The 12,108-nt window shown below is 49.9% G+C and overlaps 1 protein-coding gene across 3 annotated transcripts in view; it reads right to left on the bottom strand.

Annotated features, from left to right (window-relative positions):
• The window catches only part of Dcaf1 (DDB1 and CUL4 associated factor 1), a 40,641-nt gene extending 39,490 nt beyond the window's left edge, over positions 1–1,151 (bottom strand). Inside the window, exon 1 of one of the 3 annotated variants that reach the window (XM_048334917.1) lies at positions 1,079–1,151. The gene's annotated coding sequence lies outside the window, so the exon portion shown is untranslated. The other 2 variants (XM_048334916.1, XM_048334915.1) reach the window with 2 other exon arrangements.
• Between the last annotated feature and the right edge of the window lie 10,957 nt (positions 1,152–12,108).

Below are 12,108 nucleotides of genomic sequence, written 5' to 3'. Positions count from 1 at the left end.
AGCGGACGGACATGGGGGGGGGGGGGGTGGAAAGTCGGAGTTAATACCGCAGACTACACTGCTCTCCTCCCCGCCCCCCGTCGTCGTCGTCCCCCCCCCCACCACCGATCCAACCCCGGGCTCCCGGCAAGCTTGGCGGGCAACCCGGGCTTTTGACTCCCCACGGTTTAACAAACACACACACACACACACACACACCCCTCCTCCGTCCCCAACTCCGCGGGGGTGGAGGGCGGAGTACCCAGGAGGCTCCGCCCCCCTCACCCAGTCCAAGAGCCCGGCGAATGCAGGGAGGAGGAGGTGGCACGAGGAGGGCGGGAGGGAGGGAGGGAGGGAGGGAGCGAGGGAGCGAGGGAGGGAGGGAGGGAGGGGAAAGCCCGCCCAGGTGACTCGAGCCTGGAGGCGGAGACTCGGACCGGGAAGAGGGTCCGCCGCGTCCGGGCGGGAAGATGGGAGACTCCCCGCCCCCTTCCCCCCCCCGACACCCAACGAGTACAGAACGGAGAATAGAGAGGAAAAGGATGTGTGGGGCGGGGGGGAGGAGGTTAGCGGGAGGAATGGACGGCGCCTCTCCCCTCCGAGTAGGGGTGCCCCCGACTCCGGGGCGGAAGAGTTACTCACGGTACGCTTCTTTGGCTGGGGTGGGGGTGGAGGGGGGGTGGGAACTGGAGAGAGGCTGAGGCCCCGCCCCCGGGCCCAGGTATCCGGAGGAAAAGTCCTGTCTGGAGATCCAGGCCCGGCCTCCCCGGGGCCCCAACCCGGCCCGGTCCCCGCCGGCGGCCCGAGCAGGTGCCGCCCCTCCCCCAGCCCGGCGCCCCCTCTCCCGCCCGGCCAGCCCCGCGTCCGGGCTCCGCGCCGTCCCCTCCCGCGTCCTACCCCCGAGAGCCGTCACCCTCCCTTTCCCGCTCACCTTCACGAGCGGCTCCACCGCTTCCCCCCCCCCCCGGGACCCCGCCAGCGGCCACAGTTCACACACACCCCGCTTTCAGGTCCCGCACTCTCCCTCTCTCACACACACAGCGCGACCACGGCTCCGGAGCGGCCCACATATTATGCGTCACTCGCGTGGCCTACGTACCTCCGGGGGCGCGCCCGCGTACGCGCGCGCGCGGCGCTTTGGCGCAGGGATGGCGGCCAAGAGAGCGCCAGAGCCAAGTGGAGAGGGAAGGGGGAGGGAGAAACCCCGGGGATGCCTGGGAAATGAAGTTCCGTGTGCTGATTGGCTTATAAGCTCTGCGCCCCGCGCGTTGACTTCTGGGATACGTAGTTTTGCTCTGAAAAAGGAACTTCCGTGTGCTCATTGGCTGCTTCGAAAGGCGGAAGTGAAAAGTGAGGGAGTCCATGCTCTTGGCAGTGCTTTACCGTGACTCTGTCGGCCAGGGAAGCTTCGGTGGTGTCCTGTTTGTCCCATCATCCCTAGGATATACCGGGAACAAAGGAAGTCTTTCCCACAAGCATATCAGAAACAGAATCCACTGATTGGTTTGTGTTTTTGTTTGTCTTTGCCTTTCCATTCAAGACAATCCATGAAAACCAGTCACTGGGCAGCTGTTTACACGTGAAGGCAGAGAACCAAAAGTCAAAGACTCATAGATGAACCCAGGAGTTTTTAAATCTCGTCATTTTTCTCAGAGAGTAAATGGCCTGCTGAATATCGCCAACCCATGAGCAAGAAAATCAGAAGACGGACTCACCCAAGAATCCTTTGTGGGAGCATTGAAGATTTAAATAATAGTAATAAAAACACCACAGGTGAGTGGACTGTTCCCCCACCTTACAACCTGATGTAACTTACTGTCTTGAAGCTAGCAAGTTTCTGTACATTTCTGTGGTGTGCTTCACAGCCATTATTTGCAGGAGAAGACAAGACACAATGCCTGTTACCATGATCAGATTCCACAACTCACTTCATAAGAAGCCTGGATGCTGAGTCTCTTTATTTTGTTCCCCATGGGCTTTCACGATCCTCTTTCTAGAAAGATCTTCCTCCTTAAAGTATAACTTAGAGAAGCAGCTGCACAAGGCACAGCTTCTAGAATGTGTCCAGTTTTCCATAGTCACAAAACACATAGACACAAAACACTTGTCTGGACCTTTCCTATAACAATAATGGGTTATTGCTGTTTACTTTGACTTTACATCTGATTTGGCTCTGACCCAAGTATTTTAGTCACAACCCCTCTTGTTAATCGCAACCACCACTCCCACACTGAATGGGCATGAGAAATATGAATCCTTAGAGTTGTATCGAAACATGAAGTCCAAGCCAGGTGCCTATAATGCCAGCACTCAGGAAGCTGAGTCTGAGGACTGCTGGTTCTAGGCCAGCTTGGTCTATAATAGTGAGACCTTGTCTCAAAAAGAGAGAAAGAAGTTGTAACTTTCCTGCTGTGAACAAAATGAGTAGGAACGGGGTGCTTGAGCCTTAGGTATCTTCTCTGTGTGTATAGTATAGCCATCTAGACTGGAAGTCAACCAGTGCCAACTCTCCACTGCCTAGAGCCCTGGAAGAGCCCTTAAAGGAAATCAGAGCAGGAGTCGCCACCTTAGCCTGTCACTGCTTCTCTTTGGAAGCCCAGCCTGGAGCCCCATCTAGGTGATGGGAGTAAGGGGCACCCTCTGGGAGAAATGAAGCGCCCCTCCCCCCAGGGGAGAGTCTAGGAGTCATGCTGCCTGCCCACAGCAACTCCCTTAAGAATCTCCATCTTGGGCTGGGAAGGTGGCTTAGTAGTACAGTGCTTGCCTAGCATGCAGGAAGCCCTGGGTTCCATTCCTCTGCACCACATAAGCCGAAAAGGCTGGAAGTGGCCCTGTGGCTCAAATGGTAGAGTGCTAGCCTTGAGCAAAAGGAACTCGGGGACAGTGCTCAAGCCCTGAGTCCAAGCCCCAGGACTGGCAAAAGGAAAAAAAAGTAAAACACACTAAAACAAAAGATAGGCACAGGTAATTCACTCCCACACACCCAGATTGGTTCTGGCATGTGGGTTCAGAATCATAGCAAAGAGGCCCCTTTGGTGAAATATCTCTGGAATCCGTCCTGCCCTATTCAATCTGTTCTTCCCTCCCTTGTGGTATACCTGAGAAAGAAGCACCCTCATTTAAAAAAAAAAAAAAGTGAGGTGTCATACTTACAGGGCTTTAAGGAAGCAGAAAAAGGATGGGAGGCCAAACCCTGACCCCAGAACCAAGGGGTTTGTCTTTTGCCTCAGATTTCTCTGGGAAGACACAATGGTGGAGTTAGCATTGGAGAATGTCTTCACTAGTCTTGCCTCCCAAAAGCCTCTGGGGTTTGGACACTGTCTATTTGTAGCTGATCCCATTGGGAGATTCTCTGAGGACTACTGGGAAGATCTTCGTCAAGACTCCAGTCGGATCAGGTTTCTCATTTTATCAGTTATTTCTGTTTAAAAGACCCCAGAGAAGCACAGCTTTGCCGGATAGGAAGTGGCTGGTCCTGAGTCCCTCCCTTTCCATTCAGTGATCCCGCACCACTAGCACCTGGAGTAACCACTTCCTGCCCCTCCACAAGCCTGTTTGCCCTGGGCCTGGCCCTCTGAAATAGAGTCTGGAGTAGCCACGTAGGGCCTAGAAACGAGACCTATTGAGGAGAGGCATTTCTGGGTACAGAGGGTATCCAGGGCTCTTACCGTTGAGCAGCTAGCTATTCTGCATTCCCTTAGAGGTAGGAGTGTAGCTGTGTGAAAAAAAATATCACATGATGTTCTTGAGAGAAGCCTCCTGCGCCTAGCTCCTGTTTCACCAGCTCCAGACTAGTCATAAGACAGGTTTTTGTGAAGTCACAAAGCTGGCTGCCTCCCCACCGGGCCAGAAAACCAGGACAACCATTAGGGTTGGATAGGACTTGGTGGGAACAAAGACTTCAGAAGCAGCCTTTGGGGCTCTAGAGAGCAATGTAGGACCTGAAAGGTTATTGGACCAGTTAGGCTGTAGTGAAGGTGGGGGCGTCCATCGGAGAGATGGGAGCAGTTCCTCAAGTCTCAGCGATTGCCAAGAGGTTGGAACTGCTGGGGTTTGAAGCTGTGACCCTGTCCTTTGCATCTCCCAAGAGGGACCCCTCACCCCCCCCCACAACTACTTATATATGTAAGTGTTATGATCGCTGATGTTTGGGATGCTTCGTGGAAAAGGGAGTTTTATTATGGAGATGGGAGTCTGGTGGACTTTTCTGCTATGGCTGGCTTAAAACAAAGCTCCTCTAGGTCTTAGCCTCCTGAATAACTAAAATTACAAGCATGAGCCCCTGGCACCTGGCTCATCTGTGCTCTTGCTGGTGGCCATTCTGACGAGAATGAGGTGAAGTTTCAATTTTGTGTGTGTCTGTGTGTGCCTCTGTGTATGTGGGAAGGGGGTTGGAGATTATACTATGGCTTGAACTCAGGGCCTGGTCTCTGTCCCTTAGCTTTTTCACTCAAGGCTGGTATTCTACCTGAGCCACAGCTCCACTTCTGGGTTTTTGTTTTTGTTTTTGTTTTGCTGGTTAATTGAAGCTATCTGCCTGAACTTGGAACTGTGATCCTCAGATCTCAGCCTCCTTAGGTATCTTCTCTGTGTGTATAGTGTAGCCAGCCATCTAGACTAGAAGTCAACCAGTGCCAACTCTCCACTGCCTGGAGCCCTAGGATTACAAGCGTAAGTCACTAGCACCCAGCTAACATGTTAAAAAAAAAAAAAAAGATTGATAGACTGTAAAACCAGTTTTGTGTGTGGGATTTAGGTGCTACTAGGAGAAGGGAGAGTAAACGGAGAAGAATAACAGAGAGGAGAATGAATGTGACCAAGATATACTAGATACATACGTGATATGGACATGTCAAAACTCCCAAACTAATTGATACTAATAAAGATTTTTGAAAAAGAATATCACTTTGTCACTTTGTATTACTTATTGGAACAATTGATAGCATTTTCTCTCTTTTGTGTGTGTGTGTCGGCCTGGCCTAGATCTTGAACTCAGAGACTGGGCACCGTCCCTGAGCTTTTGTGCTCAAGGCCAGCACTCTACCACTTGAGCCACAACTCCACTTTTGGCTTTCTGTTGGGTTCTTCGTTGGAGGTAAGAGTCTCTTGCACTTTCCTGGCCCATCTGACTTTGAACAGACCTCAAATCTCAGCCTCCTGAGCAGCCAGCTAGGATATTTGGGAGGTGGGTAGAGGTGAGGGGTGCCGGGCCAGGGCGGGGGTGGGGAGCACGTGCGTTCTTGGGAGCTGTATCTCATCCTGGCCTTTTCCTGCTACCACTCCATTCTGCTTTCTGATTGCCTAGCCATAATGGACCAGTACTTCCCAAGTCAAGAGCTAAAGTCAACCCTTCAGTCAAGGATTTTTGTCACCAGTGAGCAAAGTCTGACTAAACACACCTCTGATAGTACAGGTAAAAGATGATTGGGTATCTCAGTGTCAGAGGTGTGTCTACCCTGAGGCTGATGATTACAGGAGATCCCCCTCTACCCCTGAGGCTAGGAAGGAGGAAAAGAGACTCCACAACTGTGGATTTTGCCTGTCATCCTAGATTCTCTGAAGGCTAAGATCTGAGGATCACTATTTGAAGCCAGCCTAGGCAGAAAAGTCCAAGAAACTCTTATCTCCAATTCATTATCCCAAAGCCAGAAGTGGAGTTGTGGTGTTCAAGTTGGTAGAGCACTAAAGCTCTGGGAGAGAGAACCCAGGCCCAGAGTTCAAGTCCCAGGACCCAGGAACACACACACACACACACACACACACACACACACACACACACACCGGGTTGTCCATATAACATTTTTGTGTCTACTCTGAAACTTGAGTGGCTACATATGTACTGCTTTGATGCAAATAAATTGTAGCTACGCAAGTGGTATACATCTGTAATCCCAGAACTATAGAAGCTGAGGCAGGATTGTGAGTTGAAGTCCAGCCTACATGCTATAGAAAGAGAGACCTTGTTTCAAAAATAAATAAAAGTATATTGAAGAGTGAAACATTTGTCTGAAATTCATAAGAAGTTGGCTGCTTGGTGACCCCTGAAGTAGACTGTAGACTGGGTAATAGTGCTATGTGTAGATGAAGATTCATCAATTGTAACAAATGTATCAGCTGGGGAGGGGCTAGTGAAACTAATATAGAGCTTACCACAGTTTGATCCCCAGAACCAGTTACATTTAAAAAGATACTTTGTATTTTGTCAGTGGTGGGGCTTGAACTCTGGGCTGGGGCAATGTCTCTGAGCTCTTCAGCTCAGATCCTCAGATCTCCTCCACCTGAGTAGATAGGATTACAGGCATGAACCACCCACACCAGATCTCAACCTCCTGAGTACACAGGATTACAGGCATGAGCCACCCACACCGGCCAGATACTCTTTTACACTTGTCCTGTGCTTGAACTTACCTGGCAAGATACTTTGTTTTACACCTGTCCTGTGCTTGAACTTAGAGTGATGTCCCTGAGTTTTGTTGCTCAAGGCTGGGACTGTATCACTTGAGCCACATCTACACTTCCAGCTTTTTGGTGATTAACTAGAGATAAGAGTCTCACAGACACCAAGGGCTGGGGACTTGTGCCTGTAATCCTAGCTACTCAGGAGATCTGAGGATTGCGGTTTTAAACCAGCCTAGGGTAGGGAAAGTCCTTGAGACTCTTTCATCTCCTATTAACTACCAGAAAACAGGAATGGTTCTGCAGCTCAAAGTGGTGGAGTGCTAGCCTTAGGCAAAATAGCTCAGGGATAGCACCCAGACCCTGAGTTCAAGCCCATAACAGGCAAATAAAGGCTCACAGACTTTGCTACACATCTCAGCCTCCTGAGTAGCTAGAATTAAAGATGTGATCACTGGCAGCTAGCTAAAAACTATCTTTAGGATGATGCAAATTTACCACTGTAGTTCTAGACATTGATCATGGGGAAATCTTTGCATGTGTACAGGAAAGGAAGAGCATGTGAGAAGCTCTGTTCTCTAATCAATTTTCTTTTTCCTTTTAGTTGGTCCAAGGGCTCGAACTCATGGCCTTATGCTCTCCCTAGACTTCCTTGCTCACAGCTGGTGCTACACCATTGGAGCCACACCTCCTGCCCAGCATTTTGCTGGTTAATTGGAGATGGAGTCACATCAGTCCTCAGATCTCAGGATTCTAAGTAGCTAGGACGAGCCACCAGTACCCAGCTTCTAATCAGTTTTGCTGGGAACTTAAAGCAGCCATGAAAAGTAGTCTTGGATGGATGGATGGATGGATGGATGGAGACTAGATGATAGAACATATGTTGTGCCAAGTTGCAAGACCACCCCCAAGAAGACCACCGAGATTCAGACACTCCGAAATGCAAAAGCAAGGCAAGGCTTTATTTAACGAGCTGCCAACTCGGGCCTCATCCTACCCACCGACACAGCGGAGGTTAGGAGGAAGCCCCGAGCTGTGATTACACAGGGCTTATAAAGGCAAAGAACAAGGTTACAACAATCAGCTGTGCAAGCAAGATTAGAACACAGGTACAAATCTGATTGGCTCAGGGTTCGATTCTAAAATGGGGTTCACGTGGTGGGGCCTGACTTCAAAGTCTGGCACCTCATTTCCCCCTTTTTCTTTTTGGTACCTTGGGAGCCAATCATGGCTCCATTCTGTCCATTTCAATGGCTTGCAAGTCTAGGGGATGATATAGAGGTAAGGCATGGGCCAGTAGGGCCCAATGTAGTAACCAAAGGGCCTGTCACCATTTCTTACAAGAATAGTCTCTGTACCTCTGTTTTGCATGCCTCTAGTTTATCCTGCCTCATCTTCACAAAAACAACTCTGGTCCCTTGATTTTAAAGGGGGGCTGATGGGTGAAGATCATCCATCTTCTGTAACTTCTTCAGGCTGACTCAGGGGTGTAGACCTTACCTAGCCAGGAACCTATAACCTTAGTCTCAGTCTAACTTTCTTTTCTTGAGGCGAAGGCAAAGCGGCTGAGTTGGGTGCTTGGAGACCTCCCATGTTCCATCACGGTAGTTGTCATCCAGGGCAAAGGGGTCAGCTGGCCTGGGGTGGAAGCAATGAACCCAAGTGGCGATGCCGTCTAGGGTCCCTTCCACCGTGGTTAATCTGTTGATTGGGGGCATTGGCAAGCTGACAGGCCTTTAACAGATCTCAATAAGGACACAACACAATCTCAGGTCTACAAGCTTTCTTTCCTAAACAGATGTATCAGCTTAAAATTCTTACGGCCAGTCAGGGCTTTGAGTAAATGGGGGTGAGATTTTAATCTATCCTCTCATTTGACAAACTTACCCTTACTAACCACTATCACAGATGACTGGCAAATTCCTGCCCAGTAGACAGACATGGGCATTGGAAAGGCATGCTTATGAACTATTCTTCTAGGACTTCCCGGCTTTAACTTTTGAAAGGCCAACAGTAGTGACTCTAGGATCTGACACCATCTCTGCCATCCAAGCAGTGGCTTACTGCCTCTGGATGCTCCATCACTTTTGTCCCAGGAGGAGTGACTTTCGACTTGGACTCAGGGCCTGAGTGCTGTCCCTCAGCTCTCCAGCTCAAGACTAGCACCGTACCACTTTTGAGCTCCACACCACTCCGTTCCCAGCACTCTGCTGGCTGATTAGAGACAAGTCTCTCACAGGGACCTTTCTTTGCCCGGGCTGGCTTTGAACCGCAGATTCAGATCAGTGAGTCTTATAAGGGGCCACTTTACTCCAATTATAAGCAACAAGGTGGTCCACACAGAAGTAGTTTTTAAGCATGCTCTCTTACCTGGAACTTATTAAGGGTCAGTATTAGATCTTGACAAACTTGTAGGAATCACCTGTGCTTCTGTGGGCCTGCTGGAAACTGTTACAAAAAACCTACAAAGAAGAAACAACACATGACAGCGCAGCATGGTGAGGTCACTCCCTGCCACCTGTGGGTGGCTTGGGGGGCCCTACGTCCACCCTGTCGGCGGCTGCGGGTCAGGACTTGGACTTGGGGCTGATGCGTCCGTGTCCTGGGCTGTCGGCGCCGTTGGGTTGACTGGGCAGGACCCTCCGGAGCGGAGGGCACAGCTGAAACATTTTCCTCAGAGTCCTCCTCTTGTAGAGTTAACTGGGATGGGGAGTATGGAGCGGGAAACATTTCCTCCTCCGTGCTTCCTCCCTATGTCAAAGCTCCCTCAATTTCCTCAAAGGTGGACCATTCTGACTTGCACAGGGTGATCCACTTTTCCTTTTTAAGGGCCACACGTTGGTTCTGAGCTATCTCCTTAACCTCCCTCCAGTGAGCTAGGATCAAGTCTAGGGGGCTAGATGGAGGTCCTCAAGATAGAACGTTATCCAAAGCTCTGATCAGAAGTTCAGTCCAAAAGGCTACAAAAAACAAAACAATAAAAAAGGAGGAAAACACACAGGCCTGAGAACAAGAAAAGCTACGAGTTGATCTCCCAAGCTGGCCCACAACCTCCTACAAGGGTGCAGAAGGAATGGACCCGAGTTGGCCCACAACCTCCTGCAAGAAGGAGTGGACCCGAGTTGGCCCACAACCTCCTGCAAGGGTGCAGAAGGAGTGGACCCGAGTTACGAGTTGGAGATCTCCCAAGTTGGCCCACAACCTCCTGCCAGGGTACAGGAGGAGTGGACCCAAGTTGGCCCACAACCTCCTGCCAGATAAGCAGAAGGAGCAGACCCAAGTACAAGGTGGGCGGGTTGAGTCTCGTTTAGGAGGTCCTCCTGGTCAGTTCCGGCCAAAAACCAAACTGACTCACGCCCTACAAGTATAAGCAAAAGCAAAACAGACAGACAAATTACAGGACAAGACAAATGAACAGCGCTGTTTTCTTACCTTCGGAGTCTGGGATCTCGGGGTCTCTGGGGCTATCCTGGACGAAACCCCAAATGTTGTGCCAAGTTGCAAGACCACCCCCAAGAAGACCACCGAGATTCAGACACTCCGAAATGCAAAAGCAAGGCAAGGCTTTATTTAACGAGCTGCCAACTCGGGCCTCATCCTACCCACCGACACAGCGGAGGTTAGGAGGAAGCCCCGAGCTGTGATTACACAGGGCTTATAAAGGCAAAGAACAAGGTTACAACAATCAGCTGTGCAAGCAAGATTAGAACACAGGTACAAATCTGATTGGCTCAGGGTTCGATTCTAAAATGGGGTTCACGTGGTGGGGCCTGACTTCAAAGTCTGGCACCTCACATACACAGAGAAGAGTACCCTTTTACGTGGATCACGTGACATAAATAATATAAAGGGCTTAGTCTGGTCCAGGTGAGTTTGCTTTTCTTTTTTTTCTCTTTTTAAGAGACAAGATGTCTGTAATGCTAGTACTTTGGACACTTATGCAGGAGAGTAGTGAGTTTGAGGCCAGCTTGGGCTACATATAAAAAGACCCTGTCTTAACAAAGAGAATCTCATTAGCCTACCTAGTCTCACTTCAAATTGCTGAGCCCCACTGATCCTCCTGTCCGAGGCTTCCAAGTAGCTGGGACTATACACGTATCCCACTATGGCTGGCACCCCCCCCCCCATTTCTGTTCCATAGTTCCCTCAGCTGCAATCTGTGGAAGAGAGAGGGCAGAACACCTACACATGCACACTCTTTATCTCAGTGCACTGAAGCGTCAGAGGTTCTGTCACGAGGTCAGCCATCAGGGCTTAACTGGCGATACAGCATGCCAGTCCTGACAATGACTGATGCTCGTTGAAGCCAGAACTCTTCACTCAGCCCAGACCTCTGACCAGAACTGACTTTGTGCCAAATCCTATGCTCGGCCTTCAAAATGTTCTCTCCAACAAATGGGAGAAGGCAGGAAGATGATGAGTTCAAGGCCAGCTAGGCTACCTGGTGAGACAAAGCATGCTTTGAACAGTTTCAACAGTAAGATCAAGCTCAGAGAATTTAACACATCTGAGACCCCTCAACCAGAACAGCAATCCAGATTGAGCCTCTGCTCTCCCCCCTAGAAAAACAATCATCTGGAAGGGCTGGGGGCTGGTGGGGGGGCGGGGAATGGCTGAATAGTAGAGCAGCTCAACACAGGTGGCTCTTGCTTGTCATCCTAGCTATATCAGAGGCTGAGATCTGAGGATCACAGTTCAAAGCCAACCCAGGCAGAAAAGTCTAGCTATGAACCTTGGTTCTCAGATTGCAGCCTCCTGAATATCTAGGATTGCAGATGTGAGCCAACAGTGCTAGATTTTAATCCTTTTTAAATAAAGAACCCTCATTTTGTGGTTAAATGAGTCTCCCAAGGTCATATAGTATGAGAGAGGCTTTGGTCTCTCCCTGCTATCCATTCCTGAACATCCTTTCATTGTTTGGGGGGGGTGCTATAGAGCCCTCTAGACACTCTAAAGTTCCTCCCTGATCTTGGAGCCCCAGAAGACTATTCCTCTTCAGAAAAAATCTATCTACTAAAAGGTCACCTCCCTCATTAAAATCTCTGGGGGAGGGGAAACACCAGAACAGCAGTATTGAAGTCACTTACCTACTTTCTTTCTCAGTGCGTGGCCGATACTTTCCCTAAATTGGTAGATCTACTATGACGATTTATGATAATTCAACGTCTCTTAATTTTTTTCTTTTTTGGTCTTGAGCTTGAACTCAGGATCTGGGCTCTGGTCCTTTAGTTTTTTTTCACTCAAGGCTGATGCTCTACCACTTGAGCCACAACTCCACTTCTGGCTTCTTGCTGATTAATTGGAGATTGAACCTAGGACGGTTGCAACTTCCTAGGCAAACGCTCTGCCCCTGAACTACATCCCAGCCTGTGCCTCCATCTATTTATAACATTTTCCAAGATTTTTTTTTAAATCGTTTTAAAGGAGAAGACAGGTTTAGATAGCCCCTCCTACATCCAATCTTACAATTCATCATCCAGAAGTAATTGCGAAGGAAGTGTGTGTGTGTGTGTGTGTGTGTGTCTGTCTGTCTGTCTGTCTGTCTGTGTCTGCCTGCCTGCCTGTCTGTGCCTGCCCTGGGGCTTGAACTCAGGGCTTGGGCACTGTCCCTGGGCTTCTTTTGGCTCAAGGTTAGGGCTCTACCCATCCTAACCTCTCCTGCATAGCTAGGACTTGAGGCGTGGAGTCCCCAGCGCCGGTCCTCGAGGCTCTTTGTCATCTCGGGGAGGAAGA

The sequence above is a fragment of the Perognathus longimembris genome, chromosome 26 (assembly GCF_023159225.1).
Source record: "Perognathus longimembris pacificus isolate PPM17 chromosome 26, ASM2315922v1, whole genome shotgun sequence".
NCBI classification, from domain to species: Eukaryota; Metazoa; Chordata; class Mammalia; order Rodentia; family Heteromyidae; genus Perognathus; species Perognathus longimembris.
The sequence above is the reverse complement of the archived record's forward strand: the minus strand, read 5'-3'. Positions and strand labels throughout refer to the sequence as shown.